The 24,757-nt window shown below is 37.5% G+C and overlaps 1 long non-coding RNA gene across 1 annotated transcript in view; it reads left to right on the top strand.

Annotated features, from left to right (window-relative positions):
* Positions 1-24,757, top strand: part of LOC138835939 (uncharacterized) — a 45,670-nt gene that overhangs the window by 8,112 nt on the left and 12,801 nt on the right. Inside the window, exon 2 of the long non-coding RNA XR_011374819.1 lies at positions 1,997-2,057. This is a non-coding gene — a long non-coding RNA (uncharacterized lncRNA). The remainder of the gene's footprint in view (positions 1-1,996; positions 2,058-24,757) is intronic.

Genomic DNA, 24,757 nt, shown 5'->3' with positions numbered 1-24,757 from the left:
CTGAGTGCCACCATACCTGAATAGATAGACCTTCTTAAAACTGTCAATATATATCATGCTTAGCACAGTCTAGGTCTGGCATATGCTTATTGAATTCTCAGTGTGAAAACAAGAAGAATAACACAGGTTTCCTGACCTAAATCAGCTTACTGCCTTTCAGGAGCATAGTGCCACATATCCACAAGATGTGAGAGCAGTACATGAATAAATCCTTAAGCGTAACACTCAGGAAGATCAGAAAGTAAATGTTTAAGAAATGTGAGACAGGGCTGGGAAGTTGGCTCAGTGGTAGAGCACTTGCCTTGCATGCCCGAGGCCCTGGGTTCGATTCTTCAGCACCATATAAGAAAAAAGCCGGAAGTGGCGCTGTGGCTCAAGTGGTAGAGCGCTAGCCTTGAGCTGAAGAGCTGAAGGACAGCGCCCAAGCCCAGAGTTCAGGTCCCACGACCGGACCCAAAAAAAAAAAAAAAAAAAAAAAAGAAATGTGAGACAAACTCTATGTAGTTTAGTTAAGAAGAGAGTTCTGAGTGTAATTTACTGATAGAGAGCTTGCTTAGCATTCACAAGATCTAGAGTTTTGTTACCCAGCACCACAAAAAGAAAGAAAAAAAGAGAGAAAGCAAGAGAGAGAGAGAAAGAAAAAGAAAGAAAAAAAAAGAAAAGAAAGAAAAGCAAAAAGAAAAGAAAAGAGAGGTCTGAATAGATGTATGTTTGGGTATTAAACACAAGTACAAAAGACAGTTCTAACTGTAGAAACAGCATGAGCTAATGTGTATCAAAAGGACATTTATTACTAGAAAACTGAATGAAATGTTGCCAAAACTCAGGGAGAATCTCAAATTCATGTATCAGATATGTAGCACATTACAAGGCTAGGTTTAGAGCTGGGCTGCTGGCTCATACCTGTAATCCTTGCTACTCAGAAGGCTGAGATTTGAGAATCTTGGCTCAAACCCATCCCAGGCAAGAAAGTCTGTGAGACTCTTAATTTCCAATTAACCAGTGGTAGAGCACTAGCCTTGAGCAAAAAAAGCTAAGGGATATTGCCCAGGCCTGGACTTCAAGCTCCAGACTAACACACACATACAAATAAACAAACAAATAAAATGCCAGGTTATTTCATTTCATAGGTGACAATTTTTTTTCTGATAGATATGGAGAAGATAGCCTTGAGATTTTCAGGCCCAAATAAAGTTATCTTCTCAAAGTAAACTTTGGGGTTGGAGAAAGTTAAATGATGATTTTCTAAAACCTGTGTACTTTAGTGCTTAGTAAAGGTCAAAGTTCAGAATTATATAATTTGTATTGACTTTTTATCACTATGTATTTCTTGGTTGGAATGAAAGAAAGGTGTGTGTGTGTATGTGTGTGTATGCTTCAACAGCACCCTTGGCTGTTTTGTTGTATTTGTTTCTCAGGTAGGATCTTGGCACTATTTTTGCCTCAGGTGGCCTTGAACTCAAGGTCCTCTAGTCTCTGCTTGGGAGCTGCATCATGTACTACTACATCAGGCCAAAGCACTACTTAAATTGCCTTAAATAGAACTTGATTTGCTCTATAATGTTTTGAAGTGCCCACTCTTTGTGCCTGCATTTCTGCTTCTCAAGGTCTCTTCCAGTTCTACATTGCTGTTTTATCTATGCAAACTTCTCTGAAAATGATCCTCAGAGGACACACATACACCTAGGTATTAGAAACTAAGCCACATAAAGCCTGCACAGACTTTTCTCTCTAGAGATTTTCATGAGTTGGAGGCTAAGACATGCATAAACATTCATATGTTATTTTCAAACTCAATTTGTTCAAACATTGGTGATTCCTAGAGAGAAAAGTATTAGGAGAATAAAAAGGAAATCCATTTTCATAAAGTCATTATTCCTTGGATGGCATTGCCTTATCATATTTGAAAACTTAGAACCACAATGGAGAATTTCCATTTCTGTGTGAGTTTAATTAATTTTATAAGCTGTGAGGATTTTTTTTTCTTTTGTAACAGAACTGAAGATTAAATTCGAGACCTTATGCCTCCAGCCCCTTTTGCCTTGGTTATTTTCAAGGTAAGGTCTCATTTTATGCCCAAGAGGGCTTGGTTTGCTTGTATTTCCCCTTGTATCTGGGGGTGATAGGTATGTGCCGATATGCCCAATCATTGGTTGAGGGGGAGTCTCATGAACATTTAGCCTAGGCTGGCAGGAACCACATTCTGATCTCTACCTTTCAAGCAGCTAGAATTACAGGATTGAGCTACTGACAAGCTATGACACCTTGAAAGAATTCAGATTTGTCCTAGGTAGCCTGCTCTGTGCTTGCAGAGAACTATAGTCTGAAAGAAACTCATGGCTCAGCACATAAAAGAGCTGCACATAGGACCAGAAAATGCTGGTGCAGTTGAACGCAGCAAATGCCTCATGAAGTGTAAGAGATAGGGCAGCCAGCACTGCAGAGGAGAGTCTCATAAAGAATATTTCAGCCTTATTACATTTCACTTCTTAAGCAGACTTTAGAATTTCTTCAAGCAATCATCTCAAGAAAATGAGGGAGGAGGGTAGCAGTGTTTGAGAAGAAATATACTCATTACCTTGCTTATGTAACTGTAACCCCTCTACATATCACCCTTACAATGAAATTAAATTTAAAAAAGAAACATAAAAAAGTATCTTAGAATGTTATAGTATAACTAAAGTAAGCACCAAACTACCTAGACCAATACTACTCCAGATATGACTATACTAAGCTCTTATTAGAAGATGTTCTGGATTTTTTCGATATGAATAGTGGTAGTATCTAATGCAGAGAATTCTGCATCAAGTAAGGAAGGTTAGGAACCAAAATAGAAAAAGGTCACAAAAGCCAAAAGAGATTGCAAGGTCCTGAGTTCAAACCCCATATGGGCTGTGCTCACACACATACAGATACAGATTGTACATCGATATGATTGGAAGACATGCAGGAGACACTTTTCTTTGAGTGTGTTATAACATTTTGTAGTAGTAAAACAAACAAGGTAGTTATGTACTTGAGAAAGCAAAGATGTGCAAAGATTATGTTTACTCTATAGTTAATAAATAGGTAACCACTATAACTCTAAAGACTCCAGATGAAGGTAAAAATAAAGTCAAGTTACTGATAAAGTCAGGCAGTTATTTCTGACCTTCCATTAATTTCTCTGACTCTTCCAACTTAACCAGTTCTCTCCATCAAAATATTTTTGTTGTATGAAATGTCACATGAAAATGAATCATAGTTCTGCCACTGTTGAATCCTACCTGCCAATTTATGATTACTGGTATTTGACATAATTGCAAATAATCATGATTCAGAACTAGAAAATCATACAAGGGAGACAGGCCAATTCTGATATGTATCATGTGTAACCAAGGCAACCTCTTTTGTTTACCTACAAATTAAGTAAATGCTTACTCTACAAAGGAGTTTAACACAACCAAAGCCTAGCCCTTGTTTAACTTTAGCTGTAGTTTGTGATAATGATCTCCTCCATAGTAATTATCCACATTGTTTAGTTATTACCTAATTTTTTTACAGGAATAAAACTGGAATTCTTGTCAGCCAAAAAACACTCTAGCTTATCCTTTTATATGGCATATATGTGGTACATGTGCATTCCTGCAGTTTTCACTCTCTTTATTGTGGTTTAAGCTCAGTCAGTCTTTTAATAACGAATAACAACAAGAGTGAGACAGAATGCCTTAAAGGTTCACTGTTTTCCTACTCTAGATCAGTTGATCATGTGATTGTAACTGTTGTGTATAATGAAAAATTAAGCAGCAACTCAGTGAAATGAATCAGCCAATGACACTGGGAATTCTTCTGTCAGATAAGGCTCAAGTATCTTACTTTTTGAAATATGTTAATTATTGCATTTTATTTTTAAAAAGTACCCATATACAATATTCCTAATAGGAACAAGAATTACTAGTTTTCTTATGACTTTAAGCCCTTTTGAAATCCTTGCTCCTTCTCTGAAATCCCATATGAAGGCCCCAACAAGGTAGAAATATTCTAAGACACTGAAAGGTAAATCAACTTTTTCATCAAAAAAAATCAACCTTTCTCCATGTTTTTCTGTCTTTGGTTCCCTCTGTTAGCTCCAGGCCAATCTCTTCTAGCTATGGATGTGGGGAAAGACAGGGGCAGTGTGATAGAGGCCTGGAATTTATTCTCTATTAAACTATAAAAGTTCACATAATGTTCAGTAAAATTTATATAATTTTTGGTTTTTTGCCAGTCTTGGGGCCTGGACACTGTCCCTTAGCTCCTTTTGCTCAAGGCTAGTACTCTACCACTTGAGCCACAGCACCACTTCTGGCCTTTTCTGTTTGTGTGGTACTGAGAAAACAAAACCCAGGGCTTCATGCATACTAAGGCAAGCACTCTATCACTAAACCATATTCTCAGCCCATCATGTTTCCTTTTTAAATGGCCCTCTGCAAGTAAATTTCTTTTCCCTCTTATTTCAATCCTCTTTCTATAGAGTTGATAGTCATAGTTTAGATTTGGAGATATAGTTCTCAAATGTTCAAGATACAAGTGATATCCTGGTCAAAGCTCACAGTCTTAGTTGAAGAAGTGAACTTTTTACCTGATTATGAAATAGCAAATGTCCACAGTATAATTTGGAACAAATGACTTCATTTTATGTTTGTGCTCTTGGTTGCCAGATGTTCCAAAACTACAAAGAACAGGTAGTGTTACAATAAAAATTTCTTATTACACTCTCAATATGATATTGGATTACTTAATATAGAAAAAGTAGGCCCGAAAAGCTGATTCCTCCTTCAAACTTAAATATACAAAATGGTAACAACCATATTTTTAGGTACTTGATACTTTTCATCTTACTATTCTTAGGCAATGGCATTCTTCTCTTCTTATATACTGTGCATTGCTCATACCCACTCTTGTCTAGACATATACTTACTATAGACTATATACTTGCCTGAAGGCAGACATTGTGTCCTAATTCACTTTGCATAACCAATATGAATTGCAAAAGCATTATGGTTCTTTAATATTTATGACCCAAACTTGAATTCCTCCCAACCTTCCCCAAACCACATGGAGAGAATCCAACATGAATCAGTCATTGACTTACCCTTGGCACACAATTCTCATTAACTAGAATACATGGTCATGAGCATAAAAAGTATTAGTGAAGAACTTGTCCTTGGCTTGCTTTGGTCAAGGACATTGCTACTTTGCCTTTGCTTAGGCTTGTTCTGTTATAGAGGATGGTGGTCCCTCAGTGTGAGTCAGGAAACCAATCCTCAGTTTCACCATCATGTCAGCAAACCTGAAATACGATCTGCAGGCAATGTTGTGTTTCCTCTGACATAACATCCGTCAATAAATCTTGGCCTCCAGCTTGCAACTAATGGGAAAAAAAAGGAATTGCACCACTTGGACATTTCAAGTCAAAGTACCAGCATCTATACCTTTCCTTTTCTCAAATGGCTCCATTTAATTGTGCTATAACCGTCCATAGCCAAATAACAACATCTCCTTGTTTACCTCAAGATCATACCAACAACCAAAGAGCCTAGTGAGAGAGAAGGTGAAAAAAAATCTAACTTCTTTTGGCTTATGTCAGATGAAGACATGATTTATTAATTGTGCTGACAATGAAGTTCTGGGTTAGAGTACTTACATAATATGTATAATCATCATCATCATCATCATCAAATTCCTCTACTCAGGGACAATTTTTTTCTTGGTCAGTCATGGGGCTTGAACTCAGGGGTGGGTACTGTTACTAAGGTTTTTTTAAATTGTTGGTTGTGGGAAGTGAACTCTGGGCCTGGGCACTGTCCCTCAGCTCTTCAGCTTAAGGCTAGCACTCTACCACTTGAGCCACAGCTCCACTTCTGGCTTTTTTCAGTTTGTGTGGTGCTGAGGAATCAAACCCAGGGCCTCATGCATGTGAGGCAAGCACTCTACCACTGAGCCATCTTCCCAGACCCTGTCCCTAAGCTTTTGTCTCAAAACTAGCCCTCTACACTTTGAGCCACAGCACCATTTCTGACTTTCTGGTAGTTAGAGATAAGAGCCTCACAGACTCCTGTCCCCATTGGCTTTGAACTATGAGCCTCAGTTTTCAGCCTCCTGAGTAGCTAGGGTTACATGGGAGAGCCACCAGCAACTGGCAGGTACATTTTATTTGCAGCACTTTCACCAGTGTTTTGAAATCAAGGCCTTAAACTTGCTAGGCAAATATTCTACCATTTGAATCACCCCACTGCCTCCCAGCCTACTTTACTTTTATATATTTTTCTGGTAGTGCCTCCTACTTTCTTCCCTAGAAACCAGACTGAGACTGAGGAATCCAGGTGTTTGTTTCTGCCAAGTTTTGCCCTGGCTTTTCTGGAACTGGGATCCTCTCATTTTTGCCTCTTGTATGGTTGGAATTATAGATGTACACCACTGCATTTTGCCTATGTATGAATTTAATCTTAAAATTTCAGTATTTTTCAGTTTTGTATATGCTTTTATTCTTACTCACTTTCTTGACTTCATGTAATAGGCTTTTCTTGCTTTTTTAAAATTTGATTTGGCGGTGGTAAGATTTGAACTCACACTTACTGAGCTTGCTTACTTGGTTGATGCTCTCTCATTTGAGTCATACCTCTAGTACCTGCTTTTAGATGGTTATTTTAGGGATGGAATCTCTCAGATACTTCAGCCTAAGCCTGCCTTGAATTGCCCTCCTCTCTATCTCAGTCTCCAGAGTAGCTAATTACAGGTCTAAGTTATCTTTACCTAGATAGCATCTGTTTTCAATAGCTCCCAAATTTACATTTTTCTCCTGAATTTTTATATTCATTTAGATTAAGTCATGTCTTAAATATTTAAATTATAAAAGCTCATAAATTGAAATCTTTGTTCATTAATCTTTTCCAAATTCCCCCATTGCAAAGAAAAAAAAAACATGCTTTTGAGACAGATCTTGCTATGTAGTTCATGTTGACTTCAAACTCTATGTAAGTCAGGAGACTCTCCAACTCAAACTCCTCCTACATCAGCTTCTAAAGTGCTAGGATCAGAGGTGTGTGCTACCACACCTAGCTTCAGCTTTTTTTTTTTTTGCAAGTCTTGGAGCATGAACTCAGGGCCTGGGTACTGTCCCTGAGCCGTCTTTTGCTCAAGCTTAGCACTCTACCATTTGAGCCACAGCACCACTTCCAGCTTTTTCTGTTTATGTGGTACTGAGGAAGTGAACCCAGGGCTTCATGCATGGTAGGCAAGCACTCTACCACTAAGCCACATTCCCAGCCCCAGCCCTCCAGCTTTGAAACCAATATCTTCATTTATTCTTTCCATCACTTAGCAACTTTTGTTGATTCTTTGCTATCCTCAGAAATACTTCAGGTTTCTATTCTAGTCCTTGAATCTTCAAATTAAGGTTTGGTTCACATGACTTTACATGTGATGACATTGAACAAATAATTCCAGTATTTAATAACATTATTTTTAGTAATAATAATAACAATAATATTGATGTATGCTGGTTCTGAGGCCTGAACTCAGAGCTTATTGCTCTCCCTTGGCTTTTACTCTCAAGGCTGATACTTTTCCACTTAAGCCACAACTCTACTTCTGGTTTTGTTTTTTTGTTTTTGGTTTTGGGGTTTTTTTGCTAGCTAGTTACAGATAAGAGTATCACAAACATTTCTGCCCGGTCTAACATGATCGATAGCAGCCTCCTAAGTCATCAAATTTTTTGAAATATTTTATTAGAAAAACATATTGTAATCTTTCCCCCTTGAGAATGAATGTAACTGATGATAACAGTGATCAGTAAGAACATGTTAATGACTTCATTTCTCCCACAATAGGAGATAAACAAATATTTTTAAAAATTTATTTATTTTTATTGAAAAGGTGATGAGAAGGTGCTACAGTTAAGTAAGGCAAGGAGTACATTTGTTTTTAATCCCATCCCTCATTATCTACCACTTACCCCTTCCCCCACTTCCAAGTTACAATATTCAAATCCAACATAGTGTCAAGTGAGTATCAATGTTACTTTGGTTCATCCTTTGACCTGCTGTTTCTATGATTCCCTTTCCTTTCAACATAGTGCATAATCTTTTTTTTTTAATTGTGAAAATACCGTATAGAGAAGTTACAATTACATGGGCAAGATAATGAGTACATTTCTTATCAAACATTGTTGCCTCCTCCTTTGTTTCCCCTTCCCATCCCTTCCCATCTCCCCCGCCCCACCAAAGTTGTAAACATAAGGACTTGTACATTACATTGTTGCAATGGGTCCACCTGTATCACTATTTAAACGTTTTGTTTTTTCCCTTCCCCTCCACAAGTTATACCAACATCAAATACAGTGAAAGCAGGGGTTATACCGTGGGGGAGGGACATACAAAGCAACAAAGAAATCATCTTATGAATATGTTAGAAACAATCGCCTGAAAGAAAAACATTTGAATACTTCTCTTGGGATTCATTTCACCTAACAGCCACTTATCTGACCTTTTCTGCTTGTCTCAGACATATACTAGTTATTGAAAATAAGGGAAACCATGGGACCTATGTTTCTTTGGGCCTGGCTTACTTCACTTAATATAATTTTTTCCAAGTCTTTCCATTTCCTAACAAATGGGGCAATGTCTTTCTTTCTGATGGAGGCATAGAATTCCATTGTGCATATATACCACATTTTCATCTGCTGAGGGGCATCTGGGTTGCTTCCATATCTTAGCTATGGTGAATAATGCTGCAATAAACATGGTTGTGTTGGTAGCTTTGGTATGACCTTGTTTGTGATCATTTGGGTAAATGCCCAGAAGTGGGATTGCTGGGTCATATGGGAGCTCTATGTGGAGTTTTTTTGAGGAGCCTCCATACTACTTTCCAAAGTGGTTGAACAAGTTTACACTCCCACCAACAATGCAGTAAGGTTCCCTTCTGTCCACATCCCCTCCAGCATCTGTTGTTATTAGAGTTCTTGATTATAGCCATTCTAACTGGGGTGAGGTAGTATCTCAATGTTGTTTTGATTTGCATTTCTTTTATGGCTAGGGAGGTTGAGCATTTCTTCCTGTGTCTATTGGCCATCCTTCTTTCCTCTTCAGAGAAGTTTCTCTTTAAGTCTTTCGCCCACTTATTTATTGGGCAGTTGTTTCTTTGATGATTTCTTGTTGGGGGATTTAATTTTTTGAGTTCCAGGTATATTTTAGATATGAGACCCTTATCCATTGTATGGCTAGTGAAGATCTTCTCCCAATCTGTGGGCTTTCTATTGATCTTGCTAGCTCTGTTCTTTGCCATACAGAAGCTCTGCAATTTCATGCAATCCCATTTGTCCAACCTTTCTTTGATTTGTTGTGTTTCTGGGTCTCTATTAAGAAAATTTCAGCCTGTGCCAAAGAAACCTAGGGATTCTCCTATTCCATCCTGTAATGTTTTCAGAGTGTCTGCTTTGACTCCGAGGTCTTTGATCCATTTGGAGTTGATTCTGGTGCAGGGTGATATATAAGGATCTAGCTTTAGTTTTCTACAGGTGTTTAACCAAATTTACCAGCATCATTTACTGAAGAGTCTGTCTTTCTTCCATTCCATTTTTTTAGCTCCCTTATCGAAAATTAGATGGCTATAGGTCTGTAGGTTCATTTCTGGGTTTTCAATTCTATTCCATTGGTCCTGAGGTCTGTTCTTGTGCCAGTACCAAGCTGTTTAGATTAATATGGCTTTGTAGTAGAATTTGAAATTTGGTATTGATATTATTCCAGCACTGTTATTTCAGTTAGGGATCGTTTTTGCTATTCGGGGTCTTTTATTGTTCCATATGAATTTTTGGATGGCCTCTTCTATTTCCTTGAAGAATGAGGTTGAAATATTGATAAGTATCACATTGAATTTGTAGATAGTGTTGGGAAGTATTGCCATTTTCTCGACGTTGATCTTTCCAATCTAGGAGCATGGGAGGTTTTTCCACTTTCTAAGTTATGGTTTGATTTTCTTTTTAATTTTTTTATTTTTTTATTGTAAAGATACTATACAGAGGGTTACAGTTACATCAGTGAGGTAATGAGTACACTTCCTCTTGAACATTGTTACCCCCTCCATTGTTCTTTTTTAGGTTTTTAAAGGTTTCATCATAGAGGTCCTTCAGTTCTTTGGTTAAGTTAATTCCTAGGTATTTTATTTTTTGTGGGGCTATTATGAATGGAGTTGCTTTCCTAATTTCAGCCATCCTTTCTGATTTTTGGCATACAGAAAAGCCATTGATTTTTTTTGGGGGGGGTCCGGTCGTGGGGCCTGAACTCTGGGCCTGGGCACTGTCCCTCAGCTCTTCAGCTCAAGGCTAGCACTCTACCACTTTGAGCCACAACGCCACTTCCAGCTTTTTTCGTTTTGCTTATGTGTGCTGAGGAATAGAACCCAGGGCCTCAGGCATGCAAGGCAAGTGCTCTACCACTGAGCCACCTTCCCAGCCCCAAGCCATTGATTTTTGAGGGTTAATTTTATACCCTGCTACTTTGCCAAAGTTTTGAATCAGCTTGAGTAATTTGGGAGTGGAGTCTGTGGGATTCTTTAAATACAAGATCATGTCACCTGCAAAGAGGGAGAGTTTTACTTCATCTTTCCCTATTCGGATCCCTTTTATGTTTGCATCTTGTCTTATTGCTGTAGCTAGACATTCTAATATGAAATTGAAGAGAAGTGGAGAGAGTGGGCATCCTTGTCTCATTCCTGAGTTAAGAAGAAATGGCTTTAGTTTTTCACCATTAAGTATAATGCTGGCTGTAGGTTTGTCATATATAGCCTTTATTGTATTGAGGAATGTCCCATGGATTCCTAATTTTTCCAGAACCTTCATCATAGAGGGGTGTTGGATCTTGTCAAATGCTTTTTCTGCATCTATTGAGATGACCATGTGGTTCTTATCCTTGCTCTCGTTGATGTGATGAATTATGTTAATTGTTTTGTGTATATTGAACCAGCTTTGCATCCCTGAAATGAATCCTGTTTGATCATGGTGTATGATTTTTTGGATGAATTGTTGAAGTCGATTGGCCAAAATTTTGTTATAAAGTTTTGTGTCAATGTTCATCCAAGTAATGGGTCTATAGTTCTCTATCTTTGATAATTCCCTGCCTGATAAACAAATATTTTTGATAAGATCTGAACTCTACCAACAGAATCATGGGTTCTCAATATATTATTGTTGCCATAACACCACAATAAAGTTTCACATATATGCCTACGTATTTATAGTAGACACTTTCCTGGTTCAATGAATGTTCCATAAGATCAGAGGTTCTATGTACTTTTCACATTATTCTATCTCCAATTTTATATATTTGTTAAATGAATGAAGTAATGTGTTGTGATTTTTAAAGCATATAATTAAACTGTCTGAGACATATTTATTCATATAGTTTTTGCTTTTTTCTAATTCCTATTCTTAGAGGAAAAGAAAGAACCAGCTATATGGTCTCCCATATGCAGATTTTTACCTTGCTTCCAAAAACATATGTATTCTCCTGTGCTAGAAACTGCGACAGAAATATGGTATTTGGCATATTTTGCCCATGTGTCTTTGTAAACGTTTAGTCATCTCCAGATCTTGTAATGCAACAGCTTGTACTTCAAGCTGTTCAAGTGATTCCCCAAACCCCATTTCTTCCAAAGAGCAGAGAAACACAATACCTGTTCTTAAGAGTAAGCAGATAGGCCAAGTGTTTCAAGAAAAGTCTGTGCTTACATTTTTCAGACTAGAAAAGTGGATAAGGAAAGTTGCTAAAGGCAGACAATAGGTAAAAGTGAAATTCCCAAAAGGAAATGATTAGAAACATATACAAAGTCTGAGAACCAGAAATCATTGAGGAGGATAATATATAAAAGTGAAATTCCAAAAAAGAAAATGTATTAGAAACATTACACACACACACACACACACACACACACACACACACACACACACACACACACACACACACACACACACACACACATGTTCCTGGTACATTCATATAGGCCTCCATGTGCCCAGAGGGCATGTTGAAGAGATAGAAATCTAAAAAGCTGAACTGTACCTGGGTAAGACTGAATCACTAAAAAGTGATACATGGCTTAGCAAGATTACTCCACCACCCTCCTGCCATGTCACCAGGGATGGGAGCCCCTTGGGGATTAGAATGTCTTAGCTGTCTTTCCATTCATATGGAAGAGCCATCAAATAGAATGTGTTTGTTCTTGACAGGGCAGAGAAAGGATGATCAAACTTGTTTCAGTTTGGGAGAAAAGGAGTGAGTGAGTGAGTCTGTGCAGCTGTTCCCATTCTCACACTCTCTGCCTGTCTCCTTCCAACTCTTCTTTAAGTGAACTTGACATGACTTGGCTGAGAATACAAAGTGAATTCTGAAGTCTTTCATTTTGGTTATGGGGTATTTTTTGGTTGTTGTTGAGTTTGGTTGTTAAGAAAACACACTCTAGCAGCTGTCTACTTCATACCAGAAAAAAAAAAAGAAGAAACAAAAACCCAAACCGCAAAGCCAAAGTACCGTTTTTCAAGTGTATGAATCATTTCTGGTTCCTTTTTATTCTAAAGGTCTCCTAAAGATACTTGTGGTTGTCCCCTATTATCCCTCCCTGATCTTTTTTTTTTTTATGTGTGTGGCACTGTGTGTGTGTGTGTGTGTGTGTGTGTGTGTGTGTGTGCGTGTGTGTGTGTGTGTGTGTGCGTGTGTGTGTGCACGTGTATGTGTTTCAGTTATGGGGCTTGAACTCTGGGTCTGGGTGCTGTCCCTCAGCTCTTCAGCTCAAGGCTAGCACTCTACAACTTAAGCCACAGAGCCACTTCCGGTTTTCTGGTGGTTTATTGGAGATAAGAGTCTCATGGACTTCCCTGCCAGGGCTGGCTTTGAACTCAGATCTCAGATCTCAGCCTCCTGAGTAGCTAGGATTATAACTGTGAGCCACTGGTGCCCAGCTGGCACTGTGTTTTGAATTTAAAGCCTCCAGCTATCATGTGGCTTTTTCACTCAAGACTGGTTCTCTACTACTTGAGCCATAACTCTATTTCTGGTTTCTTATTGGTTAACTGAAGATAAGAATTTCAACTTTTCTGGGCAGATTGTCTTTGAACCACAATCCTTATATCTCAGCCTTCTAGGATTACAGACATGAGCCATTGGTGCTCCACTTCCTTCCTGACTCCTTACATATGACATTTATGAGAATGTCACTGAGCCTGACTTATGAAATGGTAACCCTCTCTATACATCACCTATATAATATCATTTTTTTTGTCGGTCATGGGGATTGAACTCTGGGCCTGGGCACTGTCCCTCAGCTCTTCAGCTCAAGGCTAGCACTCTACCAGTTGAGCTATAGTACCACTTCCGGTTTTCTAGTGGTTTATTGGAGAGAAGAGTTTCACGAACTTTCCTGCCCAGGCTAGCTTTGAACCGTGATCCTCAGATCTCAGCCTCCTGAGTAACTAGGATTACAGGTGTGAGCCACCAGCACCCAGCTATAATAACAATTTTTAAAAGAACATTACTGAGGCAAAATGAATGAGATGTATTACATTTAGTTCTAATTAACTAAACATAATCAAGAAAGAATGAGATGATTTGTACAACACCATAAACTGGTATGACCTACTTTGAAATTTGTAGAACATACCTAATAAATGCAGAAAACATATTCACCAAAACAGGCCACATGCTGAACTATAAAGCAAACTACAATGTATTTCAAAGATTTGAAATTATACAGTATATTTCAGTAAATATACAGTATATTAACCACACAGGAATAAACCTAGTTATTTAGAAAAAAAAACCCTGAAAGATATTTAGAAAAAACTCTGAAAATTAGCACAGTTCTTCATAGTTGAGTGAAATATGAAATCACAATGGAAGTCAGAAAATGTTTAAATATTTATTTTAATAAAAATAGATCATGAAATTTGGTGAGTGCAATGAGAACAACATTTCTAGGAATATGGTACCACTTAAGGTAAGTTATTTTAATCAGACTATCAGAGGTTAGCTACCTTTCTTTTTAAAGGAAAATGTCAGTAGATATGTAAATGAATCTTGAAACTCTGTGTAATATTTGTGCCTAATGATTTTTATATAAATGCTAGAATCAAATGTGTTGTCATTATACTTTGGAAAAATTTAAATATCTCTAATATGTTGTTTTGTCAATGAAAGCAAATGCAATACCATAACCTGAGGTTTATTTGGGGGTAATACTTAGAAAGTGACATGTAACCCATAAAGTCAAATAAACAAAATACATATATATATATATGTATACAACAACTAGTAAAACATCACTGTTTGACACAAATATTCTCATAGAACTAAGACTATCTGCATAGTGAATTCAGAGAACAAATTGGAACACTATGGAAACACAAATTCAAATGTAGGTAAACACAAAATGGAAAGTCATTGTTTTAGATGGTGGAAAATTGAATGGAGAGGAGGATGAATTTTTTTCTGTGTTAGTCACTAAATAGTTTTTTATTTTTGCAGAAGATTTTTGGTGCTATATTATTGCCTAAATTATAACTAGCGTGTCCTTTAACAACACTTATTTTTGGTATTTTAGCTCTCCTATGAACCCAGGCCAAATTCTACCTTCTTTAAGCAGTCTTCCTTAAAACCCACCCCCATCCCCAAACAAACCAACCCTTATCTTCCTATTACTCACAGAGACTTTCAGTTTATTCTTTCTCCTTCTGCCTCCTACTGACCTTATTTTCACTTCCCATTTCTTTTTTATAGAAAGGCATACATATTCACATACAGATATATGTACATACATTCATATACACATACATTTTCTTTGATGTTAGCCAAAGCACCTATTATAAGGATTTGTACATAGTAACTGTTAATAATATTTGAGAAATAATGACTAAGATGTAATAATTGCATTTATATATATATATATATATATTTTTTTTTTTTTTGTCGGTCATGAGGCTTGAACTCTGGGCTTGGGCGCTGTCCCTCAGCTCTTCAGCTCAAGGCGAGCGCTCCACCACTTGAGCTACAGCGCCACTTCCGGTTTTCTAGTGGTTTATTGGAGATAGGAGTCCCACAGTCTTTCCTGGCTGGCTTTGAACCGTGATTCTCAGATCTCAGCCTCCTGAGTAGCTAGGATTACAGGCGTGAGCCACCGGCGCCCGACAATAATTGCATTTATAAATGGCAGAAGAAAAGCTCTGCTTTAATGAAATAACAGTTCCGTTTAAAGAATCAAAGAGCAATTAGCATTTGTAAAACTGTTTTCACAATCACAGAGTTTCAGAGAGGTTTCCTCTGAAAGAGGTCAGGGAGCATTTGTGGACAGAGAATGAAAGCAAGGTACCAAAAGAGCCTGATTGGTTATAATTCAGCATTTGCTTTATTTGGACAAGGGGCTAATTATTTGGCAATTTGCAATTGGCTGTAGATTGACTTCAGTGATTGGCTGAAATTTGGCTGCTGTGATTGGCTGAGTTTCAGTTAACTTACTGCTAAGTTGGGGTTTCAAGTTTATTGAAACAGTAAGGTGTAGGTCCCTACATAAGGACTCCAGAAATGGAGGCACCCTCAATCCAAATTTGTTTTAATTTAACATTGACATTTAATAAATTTTCCCTCTAAGAAAGGAACTGGTGATTGACTTACTATAGTTTGCTTTATGAACCCTAATGAGAGATTCAGTTTTATGATTATATGAGCCATAGGAACGTCTTGTCTCTGATTCCTAGATGCTAGACAGAGAATGCCCTCTCAGGGAGCTTAGAGTAGGTCTAATATGTGGCATCTTGGAGAATCATCAAGCTGCCACCTGATAATCATGTTTACATGGTTGAGACATGTCAAAAGGAAACAACAATAGTGTAAGATATGTAAACATTAAATGAAGATAAACTTTAGTAGTCAAGAAGAAAAAAATTGAATGCAGCCATATCTATTCATCTATTTTATATGGCTGTCTTCATGCCTCATGCGAGTCAGGGAGTTGTAGCAGATACTAGAGAGCACTCTAAGTTCAAGAGAGCTGCTATCTGGACCCATTCTCAAGATGTTTATTAAACCTTGTTAATGAAATGAATTATCATTTCATTATCTATAAATATAAATGTCCATGCTAAATATTTAGTATATACATTTCTGGCAGAATGACCGTTTTTATTATTTCAGGAATTCTACCTGGCACAATCTAAGGGTCAATAAATTCTGGATAGGCAGTAAATGAGTAGGATGCAAAACTCTCATTTTATCAGTCCTGTTTGAACAATAATATATCATTTATTGTTCTATTGAGAATAAATAAGAACATCAGTTCATAAACATCATCTGTTTACCCTTTTTGATAGTTCCTTTTACCTTTTGGCTCTTCATAAATATGAACATTTCAAACATGCTTAAATTTTTTTAAAGTAATATAACAGTATTTTTTTCTCTTCGAATGTAGATCATTGTATTTTGTGAATGAACTGGGCAGAGAAGTACAATTATGAGTTAAACATGAGAGGCATGGACAAGAAAAGAAGAAAAGGACAGCAACAAGGAGCTTCAGAGAGGCAATACCTTTCCCTTTTAATAAAGAAGCTGTTCTCGGCCAATAGACGCATGAAGAAATGTTCAACTTATCTAGCCATAAAAGAAATGCAAATCAAGACAACATTGAGATTCCACCTCACCCCAGTTAGAATGGCTATAATCAAGAAATCTAGTAACAACAGATGCTGGAGGGGACGTGGACTAAAAGGAACCCTACTTCATTGTTGGTGGGAGTGTAAACTTGTTCAACCACTTTGGAAACTAATATGGAGGTTCCTCAAAAGACTCCACATAGAGCTCCCCTATGACCCAGCAATCCCACTTTTGGGCATTTACCCAAATGATCACAAACAAGGTCATACCAAAGCTACCAGCACAACCATGTTTATCACAGCATTATTTAACATAGCTAAGATATGGAAGCAACCCAGATGCCCCTCAGTAGATGAATGGATCAAGAAAATGTGACACACACACACACACACACACACACACACACACACACACACACACACACACACACACTGGAATTCTATGCCTCCATCAGAAAGAATGACATTGCCCCATTTCTTAGGAAATGGAAAGACTTGGAAAAATTATATTAAGGGAAGTAAGCCAGGCCCAAAGAAACATAGATCCCATGGTTTCCCTTGTTTGCAATGTCAATACATGTGTACGACAGAGGTCAAAGGCTATGTACATATTTCATATGAGATAATGTTAAGCAAAATGTATCCCAAGACAGGGACACAAGGATTTTTTTCTTTCTTGCTATTTTTTTTTTTTTTTGGGTGTAGTCATGGGGCCTGAACTCTGGGCCTGGGCGCTGTCCCTCAGCTCTTCAGCTCAAGGCTAGCGCTCTACCACTTGAGCCACAGCGCCACTTCCGGCTTTTTTCTTTTTGCTTATGTGGTGCTGAGGAATCGAACCCAGGGCCTCATGCATGCAAGGCAAGTGCTCTACCACTGAGCTACCTTCCCAGCCCTCTTGTTATTTTTTTTTAAATGTACTTATAATGCACTATGTGATTCTTCTTTTGTAAGTTCTTCCCCCACGGTATAACCCCTGTTTTCACTGTATTTGATTCTGGTGTTCTCCATTTTGTATATACATTTTTGTAATTTGGGGAGTGGAAGTAGTATAGCGGAATGCTTAAATAGGGATTCAGGTTGACATGATGAAGAGATTTACAGGACACTATGTTGAAAATGAGCTTTACAATGTCAGGAGGAGTGAGAAGTTGGGGAGGTGGGGAGGGAAGTGATGGTGGGGGAAAATCAAAGGAGGAGGTAACAATGCATGATAGGAAATGTACTCATTATCCCATTCATGTAACTGTACCCCTCTGTATAGTATCTTTACAATTACAAAAAATAAAGAAGCTGTTCTAGAACACAAACTGTTATTGTCTGGTTGATTTTTCAGAGGAAACAATGATATGATATGACAGTAAAAAAAATCAAAGACAAAAAATAGAATATGTATAAACCTTGTTTTTCCTTTTATTTTGTGAATGTAGCAGAGCAAGACTGGACCAGGGAATCTGTGAATTAGAAAAGAGGTTGCTATGCAAACCTAGCATTTTCTGCATGATTAAGAGATTTTTAGGACACTATGAAGCATGTAAGAATTCCCCTTCCTATTATTTTAATGACTCTTACCTGCTCTGAATGAGGAATGAGGAATATTAACTGTGAAATTAGGAAGTAATAATTTTATGTGTAACCATCAGAACATTTACATGCATATATGTGTAAGGTTGAATCAGTGGTCAGAGGAAGAATAATAGACAGCTATAAAGTCAGATGACTCAGGACATAGGATATTTTGATCTCGGCTCCAGGACAGACCCAATATTTAGGAATGATAATCATTCATTTTTAAATATGGGGACAATTCCCACAAAATGAATCAGCTTCACAGACTGCTTTCACTTCATTTTGAGGAATATCCCTTCATCCAGTTACTAAATTATGAACCAACAAACATTAAAAAAAATTAAGAAAAACAATGTTGAAACCTGCTCTATTATCTGAAAGCACAAATATAATTTTGTTCCTTGTTCCAATTTTCTTTTTCTAATTTTTTTGCATTTTTTATTGTGAAAATACTGTACAGAGGGGTTACAATTACATGGGCAAGATAATGAGTACATTTCTTATCAAATATTGTAGCCTCCTCCTTTGTTTCCCCTTCCCATCCCTTCCCATCATTCCCCCCTGTCCCCCACCCAATCCTCCTGCCCGGCCCCTAAGTTGTAAAGTTCGTTTTCGACATAACGACTTGTACATCTCATTGTTGCAGTGGGTCCACCTGTGTCCCTATTTAAATGATTTGTTTTTTCCCTTCCCCTCCACAAATTATACCAACATCAAATACAGTGAAAGCAGGGGTTATAGTTATACCTTGGGGGAGGGACATACAAAGCAACAAAGAAATCATCTTATAAATATGTTAGAAACAATCGCATGAAAGAAAAAAACATTTGAATACTTATCTTGGGGTTCATTTCACCTAACATCCACTTATCTGACCTTTTCTGCTTGTCTCAGACATATACTAGATATTGCAAATAAGGGAAACCATGGGACCTATGTTTCTTTGGGGCCTGGCTTACTTCACTTAATACATTTTTTTCCAAGTCTTTCCATTTCCGAACAAATGGGGCAATGTCATTCTTTCTGATGGAGGCATAGAATTCCATTGAGCATATATACCACATTTTCTTTATCCATTCATCTACTGAGGGGCATCTGGGTTGCTTCCATATCTTAGCTATGGTAAATAATGCTGCAATAAACATAGTTGTGCTGGTAGCTTTAGTGTGGTCTTGTTTGTGAACATTTGGGTAAATGCCCAAAAGTGGGATTGCTGGGTCATAGGGGAGCTCTATGTGGAGTCTTTTGAGGAACCTCCATACTGCTTTCCAAAGTGGTTGAACAAGTTTACACTCCCACCAACAATGCAGTAAGGTTCCCTTCTGTCCACACCCCCTCCAGCATCTGTTGTTATTAGAGTTCTTGATTATAGCCATTCTAACTGGGGTGAGGTAGTATCTCAATGTTGTTTTGATTTGCATTTCTTTTATGGCTAGGGAGGTTGAGCATTTCTTCCTGTGTCTATTGGCCATCCTTCTTTCCTCTTCAGAGAAGTTTCTCTTTAAGTCTTTCGCCCACTTATTTATTGGGCAGTTGTTTCTTTTAGGATTTCTTGTTGGGGGATTTAATTTTTTGAGTTCCAGGTATACTTTAGATATGAGACCCTTGTCTGTTGCATGGCTAGTGAAGATCTTCTCCCAATCCGTGGGCTTTCTGTTGATCTTGCTAGCTCTGTTCTTTGCCATACAGAAGCTCTGCAATTTCATGCAATCCCATTTGTCCAACCTTTCTTTGATTTGTTGTGTTTCTGGGTCTCTATTAAGAAAATTTCAGCCTGTGCCAAAGAGACCTAGGGTTTCTCTTATTCCTTCCTGTAATATTGTCAGGGTGTCTGCTTTGACTCCGAGGTCTTTGATCCATTTGGAATTGATTCTGGTGCAGGGTGATATATAAGGATCTAGCTTTAGTTTTCTACAGGTGTTTAACCAAATTTACCAACAACATTTACTGAAGAGGCTGTCTTTCTTCCATTCTATTTTTTTTTAGCTCCCTTATCGAAGATTAGATGGCTATAGGTCTGTAGGTTCATTTCTGGGTTTTCAATTCTATTCCATTGGTCCTGAGGTCTGTTCTTCTGCCAGTACCAAGCTGTTTTGATTATTATGGCTTTGTAGTAGAGTTTGTATTGATATTCTTCCAGCATTGTTCTTTCTGTTGAGGAACGTTTGTGCTATTGGGGGTCTTTTATTGTTCCACATGAATTTTTGGATTGCCTTTTCTATTTCCTTGAAGAATGAGGTTGGAATATTGATAGGTATCCCATTGAATTTGTAGACAGCCTTGGGAAGTATTGCCATTTTCATGACGTTGATCTTTCCAATCCAGGAGCATGGGAGTTTTTGCCACTTTCTAAGTTCTGTTTTGATTTCCTTTTGCAAGTTTTTAAAGTTTTCATCATAAAGGTCCTTCAGTTCTTTGGTTAATTTCTAGGTTTTTTTTTTTGTGGGGCTATTACAAATGGAGTTGCTTTCCTAATTTCAGCCACACTTTTCTCTTTGTTGGTCTTTTCTAATGTTCTGGGCAGAAATAAGGAAAAGGGAAATGTAATCCAATGCAGTCTAAAAGTTACTTTTGTTTTTGTTTTTGTTTTTAAACACCCTGAAATAAAATACAAATCCCATCAGTCTACAAATAGTTCCTAAGTCAGAAAGGAAAACTCCAGGTTCAAAAATATATATTAATGTGAAATTATCTTTCTTTTTTTAAAATCTGAAATCTCAAAATGTGCCAACCTATTTCTCCTAATGTTTCTTTTCTCTCTCTCAGTAGATTCTCTGGTCTTCTATGTGAATAATCATGCTTGTATTAACAACAACAACAAAACAAACAACCACCCTATTTTGCTGACCCACCTTTGTTAATGCAGTAGTAACTCCAGCCCTTCAAATTATTGATAATATTTTTTCTGGGAATTCTTGTGCTAAGAGTATAATTGCTTAATTTGAGCTCATGCACAGTCTTACCTTACTCAGTTCTAGTTCTCTAGTAAAGTCTGTTGCCTTCAAACGCAGGTGAGGCCATTTACTGCTCCAGCCTCAGGGCTGCACCATAAGTGCATATCTCCCCAGATCACACAGGGTGATCACATGTGTGCTCCAAGTCTCCAAGATGCCAGAGATGACTCCACTTCAGCCATTGGTATCCTGAAGTCAGATGATGTATCACACTGATTGCTACCAGCCCTCTTTTAATCTCTGTATTTTTCTCAAACTCCTTCAGCTTTTGTTAGCAATTCTTCCAACTTGAGGACTCATAGAAGCCAACTTCTGGGACCGACTTAATTAGTTCTACAGACATGTCTGGGCATTTTGAGTTCCACCATGAACTCAAATTGGTACTCTATATTAACCTTTGGAAGAAGAATTATGTCTTGACATCCTGATTTATTTTTAAATATTTCCTCTGCATTCTGAACTGACATGACTCATATCTCATATTCTCTAACCCTCTGACTAGATTTCTGTCAACACCCTCCCCTCCCCTGCCCAAATTCTAAGATACCTCATATTGGATCTATGTTAGTTTTAGTATTTGGGTTAGTCAAAGACTAACTTATTAAGTGTTCTAGGTGATAGCTTTATATTGTCCAGAAAAATTATTCAAATCTTTGTAATGTAACAAAAAGTGGATTGTATTTCCTTTCAATGTCATACTGGAGCTTTGTCTACAATGTCCTCTAAAAGGCAGCTTAACTCAGTAAGAGATTATCCCTTTTGTTTGATATACTATTTATTACTGATTAAAACACAGACTGAAAAGTTGCATATTAACTCATAAGTTTTTGTTGGGTAAAGATGAAAGGGATTTGTAGATAATTATGTGATTTCTATCGAGAGTGTTAATTAGTCTTCTATCTAACCTAGAATTTTTATTCCAGTATGCTTTCTTTAGTACCTTTTCATGTGCTCTTGAAACCATACTTATCTACTAATTTCTTCAGTGACAAGTTAAATAATGTTTGATGCATGTTTACTATACATATACATATATAATATGTCTAGGCATATATAATGTCTATATAATATGTAATATATAAATATGTATTATATAATAAGCACATATGGATATATACGGTAAACATTTATCATGAGTATAGATATATATATATGTATATCTGTGTACATATACATAGATGGAGTTATGCTTTCACAGTTATCACAGTGAACTCCCTGAAGAGAAGCCCCCACTGGGGTAGTGACACAGAATATATCTGTCAAGCTATTCAATTCAGGCCTTTCTTTCCTTAGGTCCTGAGTGGATCCCAATCACACTACAAGTTTGCCTTTGTCCAATCTCTGTTTCTTGGGGTTTGTTTTGTTTTGATTTCTGGTTGTGAATGTATTTTTTGTTTGGGTTTTGTGAAAGAGTTTGTCAATCCACCCATGCCTTATGGTGAGGGTCATATCCCTTTTCACAGAAAGATTAAAAAATGATTGGGTCATAACTGTGTTAGTAAGCTTCCCATTCCTGCACCATAATTATCTGACAAACAGCTGATGAGAAGGAAAGATTCCTTCGGCTTGTGGTTTTAGAGATTTCAGTCAATGATTGCTTTGGAACTGTTACTTTGGAGAGAACTTCATGGTATAGAGCACATGGTGGAGCAAAACTGTTCACTTGATGACAGCTAGGAAGTCAACAACACAGATAGACAGGGGCTGGAGGTCCTTCAAAGAGGACTCATCACATCTCCTTTCATCCAGTTTCCCTACACCAGGACCAACTTATTAAGGTTCTCCTGCTTGCTAAGAGTTCCTTCAGCTCAGGACCAAGCTCTTTACATATGGGTCCTTGGAAATATACTTCCAAACCATCATAGTGTGAAACGATGAAGCTATTTGCAGTGAGTTGAGAGAGTATCCTGTCTATCGGGATGTCTGGTCTGTGTGCAGCCACTGGTAGTTGTAATGGGTGAGAATTTGCTTAAGTTCTGATTATCTCTGTGAAGCAGATAATGGTTTTCTCTATCAGGTAAGAGATTAATAGAAAGATGGTGTGTGTATGTTTGTGTGTGTGTGTGTGTGTGTGTGTGTGTGTGTGTGTGTGTGTGTGTGTGTGTGTGTGATTGTCATTTTCTTTTTGTTTAATTTTTTTGTTTTGGGGTGTTTTTTTTTTTTTGGTTGCATGGTTTCTGTAAGGCCACATGAATATTTTATTCACTATGGAAAAGAGAAACATTCCTTGTGATCAAGAGCGGTGTTGTATGGATGTTTTGTTTTGTTTATTCTGCCTTCCAGCAGAAATTACAGAGTTCTATGTGTTTGTAATAGTAAAATGTTCTTACCTCTCATTGGCTGAGTGTAAGAGATATTAAAATATTTGTTACAAAGTCTCTTAAATGTGAGTTCCATTTTTTGTATTGCTCTTTTTTATTTTTGTCTATTATGGGGCTTGAACGCCAGGCCTGGGCATTGTCCCTCAGCTCTTCAGCTCAAGGCTAGCACTCTACCACTTGAGCCACAGAACCACTTCCAATTTTCAAGCGGTTTATTGGAGATAAGAGTCTCACAGCCTTTCCTGCCCAGGCTGGCTTTGAATCACAATCCTTAGATCTTAGCCTCCTGAGTGGCAAGTATTACAGGCAGGAGCCACAGGCACCTGGCTGTATTGCTTTTAAAGATAACCTAGATGAATCTAAACACCTTGAGAATTGCCAGAAAATAAACTGAAATCCTAAAAGTTTAAGAGATTTTCTTGGAAGGAAGAAGCTCTTCATATAGAACTTTGTACATCAAACTTTCTATGTAAGAATCAACTTCATAAAATCAAGGTAAGTTTACAAATTATTTAGACTGGTTTACAATTTTTAGCTTTAATAAACAATATGTCTTTTCTATATGGGAAATGTAAGTGTACCACTTACACTTGTTTGTTGGTTTGTTGATTTGAGGTTTGGATTGGTTTTCTCTTGAGGAGACTAACTCTTGATTCCTAAACTTATCTTACTTTTTATTGATCAGAAAAAGATACTTAAGGAAAAAATAGCAATATGTGTTTTACTACATTGGATTATAATTTGAACAGAATTAAATGCTAATTATCTTTGTGTCAGTTTATACATAGTTACCTCCTATGTCCACTTACGTATAATTTCCAAGAGATTTACTTAACTTTAAGACCTAGAACTAATATTGAACCAAACAAGTATATTATTTGGATGCCTTTAAAAAAAATTTGGTTGTGGGGCTTGAACACAGGATCGGAGTACATCCTACCCCTTTGAGTCACAGTGCCACTTCCAGTTTTCTGGTGGAGATAAGAATCTCTTAGACAGTCTTTCCCTGACTAGCTCTGAACTATGATCCTCAGATCTCAGCCTCCTGAGTAGCTAGGATTACAGGCATGAGCCATCAATGCTCTGCTGGATGTCTACTAAATGGTTGGAGATTGTACAAATGAGTTTGTTGGAACCTTGTACAAAACAGGTATGTACTCTTTCAGTGAGCTACACCCACATTTTTTTTGAGACACTGTTTCACTATATAACTCAGCATGTTCTTGAACTCCTTGTGCAGCCCAAGTTAGTCTCCAACTCATAATTCT

Source organism: Dipodomys merriami, unplaced genomic scaffold, assembly GCF_024711535.1.
Source record: "Dipodomys merriami isolate MVZ:Mamm:240054 unplaced genomic scaffold, mDipMer1.0.p SCAF_1, whole genome shotgun sequence".
In the NCBI taxonomy this organism is placed as follows: Eukaryota; Metazoa; Chordata; class Mammalia; order Rodentia; family Heteromyidae; genus Dipodomys; species Dipodomys merriami.
Note: the sequence above shows the minus strand (reverse complement) of the source record. Positions and strands in the feature narration are given on the sequence as shown.